Source organism: Pogona vitticeps, chromosome 10 (assembly GCF_051106095.1).
Source record: "Pogona vitticeps strain Pit_001003342236 chromosome 10, PviZW2.1, whole genome shotgun sequence".
NCBI classification, from domain to species: Eukaryota; Metazoa; Chordata; class Lepidosauria; order Squamata; family Agamidae; genus Pogona; species Pogona vitticeps.
Window position 1 is genome coordinate 4,506,576 of NC_135792.1, and position 8,103 is coordinate 4,514,678.

An 8,103-nucleotide genomic window follows, 5' to 3' on the forward strand; every position below is an offset into this window, starting at 1 on the left:
TCCGAGCCCCCCTCCGAGGCTCTCCCTTAACCCCTCCGCTTCCTGGCCAAGAGGCAGCCAGCGGCCGGCAGCGGTTCCTCCCGATCCATGGAATAGGAAAGAGGGGGGGGTTAGAGAGGAAGGCGCAAAGGCGAAGGAGAGGGGCGCCCGCCCTCTCTTAGGTGGTCCAGCCTCATCTCCTTCCCTTCATCGCCTTCTTTGGATCTTGGAACCCTTGTTACTGACAAGTCATCATCGTGGCCATTGAGGTCAGCTGTAACCTTCACCAGTGAATCAGAAGTAAAAGCCCAGGGTGCTTTTTTTCGGGGGGAGGTGGAGGTGGGGAGGGAGGAAGCAGAGGAGAAGTTTCCTGAGGAAGCACAGAAATCCTCTCCTCCCCCCCTTCAGAAAAAAGTGAAATTTAGTGATGTCCTAAGAGAATTCTCTCTCACACCTTCCTTCCTTCCTTCCTTCCTTCCTTCCTTCCTTCCTTCCTTCCTTCCTTCCTTCCTTCCTTCCTTCCTTCCTTCCTTCCTTCCTCTTCTTCTCCTTCTCTCTCTCTTTCTCTCTTTCTCTCTCTCTGTCTCTTCCTTGTCTTCCTCCTCCGGACCCCTAGGAGATATTTATTTGTTTTCTATGCCTGCCGTTGTGTCCACCTTGAGGCCAACAGATCATTCTGGAGGATCACACAGTTCACTGGTTCACTGCCAAGGGAGGCAAAAAAAAAAAAAAAAAGCAAGCAAATAAACCATGAAATCCACCTCAATCCACTAGTTTCCCTTCCATGTGGTTCCTAATTTGCTCTTTTACCTGAGTTTTTTTCCAATAAATAAATTGCATCTCTGGTATGAACCCAAGTTTTGTTTCAGAGGGGTCTGTAAGATTTGTGCAACTCCCCTTCCAAACTCAGAAGGTATATAGAAGACAGATTAAGATGAGAAGACAGGGTTCTGTTAGGAGATATTTTTATAGTAGAGTAAATTTAGCCAGGATCCATATATTGTTTTATACCGCCCTGTGTGTGCATGTGTGAAAAGAGACAGATCAGACCAACACACAAGAAACCATCAAGGGCTTGTGCAGCCCCTAAAAAACTAGACTCCAGGGTGTAATCCTGTCCATGATTAGGCTGCTTGAATTACAGTAATGGGATGTAATCTAGTAAAAATTAACCATAACCCATGAGACGCATGGCAATGTTGCCTAGGGTCTACCTGGTTATGGCTGGCATAGCCATAACCTATGCCTGTTCCTACATATGCTTCCTAACAAGTAGGTCCTGCTGTGTTCAGCTGGGCTGTTCCCCACATAAATGCACACTAGGTTTGTTCTAATCACGTCTGTACACACCCACACATTTCGGGTACCTTGAGTCCGGGCTACCAGGAAAAAGGTGTCATAACAAGGCAGTAAATAAATAAAGTTTTCCCAAATTTCTTGCATCAGCTAAGCCTCTGTGCTGTAACTATTCTGGAAATTTCTCACAATTTCAAAAATAATTTGTTCCATGGCATGGGGCGTGTTGGAAAGAGATGTGTGTGCATGTGAGAAATAACACAAAGAATCTGAAACTTCTTTCTTGGAATTGAGCCACACCATATTTTAGGTATGCATCCATCATTTTCAACTGTGTTGTCTCCTTTAAAAACTCTTTTGTATTCATCTTGGACAAGCCATGCTAAGAGCCTCAATTGTGCTCCGTATTATATGGTTCTTCTCGCTATAATCCAGAGAGATAAGGGGGAAAAAAAACCCCACAAAACACCTCTTTGCTCTTGGCTTTGTCTTGAAACGGGTTCTGAGAACTTTGGGCAAAAAATTTCCCTGCCAGCTGCAGAAGTCCAAAAACGAGACCTGTTTGCCTGATTATTACTTTATAAGATTGATCCTGAGCAGTTTACTCAATTTTCAAAGATCCTTGTGGCCAGACAGACCTGGTGGATGTTTTACTTTGGAAGAGTTAGTCCAAATTTCCAATCAGCTTTTATTTTTTTAAAAATTTGCTTTATGATATTCCTTTTCTTTGAATGCCAGAGGTAAAGGAACCAGTTGTGGACACCACGATTTCATTTTGGAAGGGGATCTGGTGAGTGGCTGGTGGAAACAGTCTGAAAACTGAATGAAATGCATCTTTATTCTTGCCAGGAGGGGATGGTTTTGAGATAGCTTATAAATACTTCACTACAGGACATGAGTGGGCAGATTTGTTCTGTTCTGTTATTTTACTAAATGATGATGATAGCCTTTGAACTGCAAAGCTGGAAGGGACCCTCTAGATCATCCAGTCCAGCCCCTCGTCCAGGAGGCCCAGTGGAGGAATCGAACTCCCGACCACTGGCTTCACGGCCAGAGACTCAAACCACCGAGCTACCTAGCACGGTTAAGGTCTACCACGCACAGGCAGACACCAGGTGGTGGCTTTGGGTGGAGTCAATTATGGACGATCAGTTATTGCATTTGAACCATATGCTCAGATATATAGAAACCTATCTTCAACTTAACTGCTCATTTCTTCTGTGACCTTCCTTTGAAACCAGCCGACACAACGGAACTTTGACCTGGTCCAAAGCAACCCAGGAGTATTTCTGCTTTACAGATTACAGGAGCTGGACTTGATGATCTATAGGGTCCCTTCCAGCTCTGCAGCTCTAAGATGAGGATGAGATGGAGGAGGAACGCTGTAGCTCCTAGCAGCACAATTAAGGGCTCTCTCTCTTAGCAGAACGGCAGCAGTCATCAGCCTTCCCCCTCCCCCCACTTGCCTCATTCTCATTAAACCATCGAAGGTCAATAAATCATAAAGACCTAAGAGGTCTTTTTGCAAATAATCACTAAAAGAAAAGTTTGGAAAAGTTAATTTTTTTAAAAAAAATGCTTGCTGTGAATTTCTATGAGATGTCATTTTTTTCTTTATTTTTAAAATGTTTTTCTATCTTACATGTAGCTCTTGCTAGATAGTACGCGTTTATATCTCACATTTCAATCAATCGGCCCTTGCAAATTCCAAGGCAGCCTCAGTCTGTGTAGATTACAGACTTCATTCTGTGTGTGTTTTGTAATCAAGCCTGCAAATGCAAAAAAAAAAAAAGTCTTTTTCTTTTTAAGCCAACCCCTCCCTTCATTAATTTGACCAGCATGATTATTACTTTGTAGCATTGATTATGTGTAGTATTGATTCGGGGCATATTCCTCGTAGACCAGCCCATCCACTAATTAAGGACCCTCACCCATCAATTGATTATCATGCTTTTAGCCAATGGATCAATCCGTTCATCTATCAGAATTGGCTCGGCAGTCTGCAGGAGAGGACAGCTGAGTGTGGATATTTAATAAAGATAAGTTTCTCTTCACTAAAGAACACAGAAAAATCATTCATTTTCAGCTTGGGTGGGGCGGTAACTAACTTTCAGGCATTGTCTGGATTCATAGAAGGACATTGATTATTTATAACAGGACTGGTGTTGTGTGTTTTATTTAGAGAACAGCTGCAGGTTAATTGTATGATTTGAAAATCCATGCTTTAAAATCTGCATTTAATAAACCAAGTGGAGGAGATGAACCCGTGAACCTAACATTTGCCGCTGAGACTTCTGTGATGAAAAAAACGATGAAGATGTGTGTTAATTAATCAAATGAGCGCATTAAGATGAGGGTCAAAGGGATTAAACACATATAATTGTGCACTAAATTATGGCTAAATTGAACTCCTCATGTAGCATATTCTTCCTGTGTGTTGAGTTTCTGTTGACTTGAGAGACAACATTTAGAATCAAAGATGATGCTCCCTTTTAGGAGAGAGAGGTGGTTGGCTCAACTCAACCAGCAGATTTCAGGGGTCGTCAAAGGATAACAAAGCATCACTTACTTGTGTGTTTTGTTCCTGTTGTTGTTTTGATTCTGTTATAATAATATAATAATATCTCAGAACTGCCGAGCAGGAAGGGAACCCCATGGATAATCAAGTCCAGCCCCTGTCAGGGAGGCACTGGGGGGAATCAAACTCCCAGCTGGAGACCTAAACCACCAAGCTATCTATGTGAGACAGGTAAACAACCCTGAAGAAAATGGAGATGATGAATAATCTTCATGCCAGTTTATGAGACAACGGTCACATTACAGAGTGCTGGGGTGCTAGCCCTGTTAGGAAGACATCCAGCTTTTCCAGAGAGCGGGTGTCCTTAGCACAGGTAGCAAAATGGGAGCTTTGGACCACAGGACCCAGAATCCCCTCTACTCAGTGAGGGAGTCTGAGAGTCATTGTCCAAAATATTGGCAGGCCTCCAGATGACACGGTATGACTCCAGACAAGCCAATCGTAGGGGTATTCCACTTCCCCCAGGTTGGATGATTTACTTGAAAGGAGGTCTTGTCGAATTCAATGAGACTTTCTCCTGGGGGGGAAAATGGGCTGAAGTATGATGTGGTTTCTGAAATCCCACTGTCATTTGCTAAAGACTTTTCTGAGTACGTTTATACACAGAAACATCCCCTTCTAAGTTGAAGAGGACTTACATCCCAGCAAATACGCTTAAGAGCTGGCTGGATAGCTCAGTGGTTTCAGTTATCGGGCTGCGCAGCCAGAAGTTGGGAGTTAGATTCCTCATTGTGCCTCCCGGAAGAAAAGCCAGCCTGTGTGTCCTTGGGCAAGCTGCACCGTCGTCCCAGGGCACCCCCAGAAGAAGGGAATGGTCAACCTCTTCTGAACGTTCTCTACCTAGAAAACCTTGAAAAGGGTGGCCATAAGTCTGAACTGACCCAACAGCACACCATTATTATTAAATATGCTTAGGAGCAGAGATTTTGATTCCCCCCCTTCATCTCTTGCCTGCATTTCGATTTGGCAAAAGCCGTTCGCACACAGTTCGCCTACATTTACTTCCAAACCAAAAAATGTCCCTAACCGGAATGAATGTTTGCTTGTGCTTTCATCTCCTTCTCTTTCTCCCTCCCCGCTTCCTTGCTCTTGCATATAAAAACAAACTTGCACTACATTTATAACGGCAGCCATGACTTCAGGGCAGAATTATATCATGGATCCACAATCTGCCAGGGCAAAGCTCCTGGACCTTTTTTTTAAAATGACATAATCAGCCATGGACTTCAGATCACGCTGTGTCGCCTCTGCTCTGAGCTGCTGCCCTTACTGTAGGGATGTGGGGTGGGGATGGATTTTCTGAGCAATGCTACATTCTGTTGAAAATATCTCTGTTATCATGCTGAGTATTGGGTGGGTGGGGGGTCGGTTGGTCTCAGGTGGGTCATGAAGATCCATTGGGTTTACAAAAGATGCCTACATGGTTGGGTTCCCCTTGAAGGCTTTGCCTTTGAATGCCAACTAGAGCAGTGGTCATGCTGTCTAGGGAATTCTGGATGCTGCGGTCCAAACCAAAGAACGATGCCAACCCCTGCACTTCCTGAGGATTAAACAAGCAGTGAAAGCAGGGCTTGATCGCAGGCTTCCAAGAATAACAGGGCTGGCCCCTGCTGTAAGCAGGAGTCTGGGTGACAGCCATGTGGCTCATGCAGGGTTCTTGTATTTTCATAGCCTTCCTCGTTTCCAAAAGGTTGGGGCCATCGTGGGTGGAACCTAACACTGCTTTGGATCCTGCCATTTCTTCAACTTTTAAGATGGTGTGCAGACAACGTGGGCATTGACATCAAAGCCTTTGTCTGCATCTTAAATTCCTTCCTCACTGCTCAAAACAGATACTAACTTGGGATGTGAGGTCTGATGTAATCAATTTCCTGACATTCACACAAATGGATGGGGAAATGCCATCCAGCTTGACCCAGATCCAAGTTGAACGTTTTTGCTCCAGCTGTATGGCTTCTCCTTTTTGAGGGCCAGACTGGAGCGATTCCCTGGCAGATGGAGACCATTAAGGGAGATGATTCCCACTAAAGCAACCTTTTCTAGTGCAAACAGGCATGTACCTTTCCAGATGTTTGCAGTGATGCTCATTTTCAGCAACCTGGCTGTTACAGGTCCTTTCTAATGATGCCCCATGCCATTCAGTCCCTGGCAGCAGACTGTGGATCTTTTTTTCGAGGTGGGGACTAAAATCCCATCGCCCCCAGCAAACTTAGTCATGATTCCATGGTTGGCTGGTGGATAATGGGAGTTGTAGTCCCCAATAGCAAGACCTGGAAGGTTTATCAGATGGTATAAAATACTAATTTTGCTCTGTTGTCCATTGATGAAGATGGATGAACCATCAGCCTTTCAATCAGTTAAGGGAGGCCATCACAGGAGATCTTCAAATCTACGTACATGTTACTCAAATCATGTTGAAGAGGTCTCTCTATGCTAAGACAGATCGTCTGACATAAGTTCCTATTTGAGCAACAGAGTTTACCCAGCCCCTTGTTAGAAGGGAAGAGCCACTGAGAATATTTCATTATCCATGATAATAACACACCAGATCCAAAATAAGCCCACACAGATGTGCACTCGATGCATCAGCACACCGCCTAATGAGCCTTTCCTTGTCAAAGTCACTCATTATAATTCACCCATGCTCATTAAAACTGACCATCACTGCGGGCTGTGACTGTGTGATCTTTGGATCTTTAAATAATATTCAAGGAAACTGGGAATTTCTGTCGATGGAAACTTCAGGATGCAGGAGGAGAGGTGAGCAGTGATTTGAAATCTCACATGGAACAACTTTGATGGAAGTGTACCATTTTAGTCACTGTGGGAACCATAACTCTGAGGACAACCCACACATCAAACATGTGCCTCTTTGACACAGGCTAGACTTGATGATCTACAGGATCCCTTCCTGCTCTGGAATTCTATGATGATTCTTTGTGGAGGGAGGTGGTTCTAGCTTGTGATTGGATGGTCGGAAGGGTGTATGCTACCTTTGGGTTTTCTTTTACATTGGCCTTGCCAATTTACGAACCACTTTGGATGCAGGATTTAGACTAAATCAGGTAAGGCATAAATCACTCTGGACTGAATCAGGATCTGTTCCAAATCCCTGAAATGGGCTATGCACCAAGTTGGAGGGAAATGTACATAACTCCAGTTTTTCTTGGGTGGAGAGTGAATGATGATGATGATGACATTTTACACAGGAGATGTTTCCCTCAACACATGGCCGTGGTTTTCAAGTTTTAACTTCCAACTCACCCAACATAACCAACCTATTGTAAAGAAAATCACAGCTCCTTCAGAGAACACAACCCCATCATTGTTCTGTTCAAGAAGCTGAAATCTCCAAAACCAAGGGGGTCAGAATTAGATATATTTGTTTCGGTGTTTTTATTATTGTGGGAGAGGGAACGCAACAACTTGACATTGTCTTTCAGAATCCCAGCTTCCCAGGTTTCTTAAGGCTCCTTAGACACATAAAATGGGCTATTCCATGATATTTTGCTGCCTGAGGCAAAGGGCAGATGATGCCCCCCCTCACTCTAGGTACAGAAGTTGATGGAACTGGCAGCTAAAGATTAATGCAATGCTGATAGCAAGATAGATCTTAGATCTTAGATTGGTAGAGTTCAAAGAGACCCTATGGATCATCAAGTCCAGCCATTGTGAAGGAGCCCCAGTGAGGAATCGAAACTCCCAACTCTGGCTTCTAAACCATTGAGCTATCCGCCAGTTCAGTGCTGACACCAAACCAGCAGGCTACTTGGGTTTTGTGTGTGTGTGTGTGTGAGTGAGAGAGGAATGGCTTGTAGCATACACAACTCTTTCTCCCAAAAGTGAGGAAGCTGATGTGGGTGGCTGTGACTTCCTGCCACCCCTGGTTGCTGCAGCTTGAAATGGCCACTTCAGTTTTTCCAATGAGAAGACTGGCCTTAGAAATTAAATCTGGACTCCTATGTATATTTCTGTGTAGGAAATAATTCTCATTGGATTCAGTGGCATTACCTCTACACGGATATATTCACAACACAGAGAGAGAGAGAGAGAGAGAGAGAGAGAGAGAGAGAGAGAGAGAGAGAGGATGAATCAGTTAAAATCCGTCTGTTTACTTGGCTAAGAGATCCTTCATTGGCACAGAGGCACCCCGATAAATCCTTCATATGTAGGGAATGATGTGGTCCCTCCAGTTGTTCTCTGTTGCTGGAAACGTATAAATCATTTTGCATTAACATGATTGTAAACGA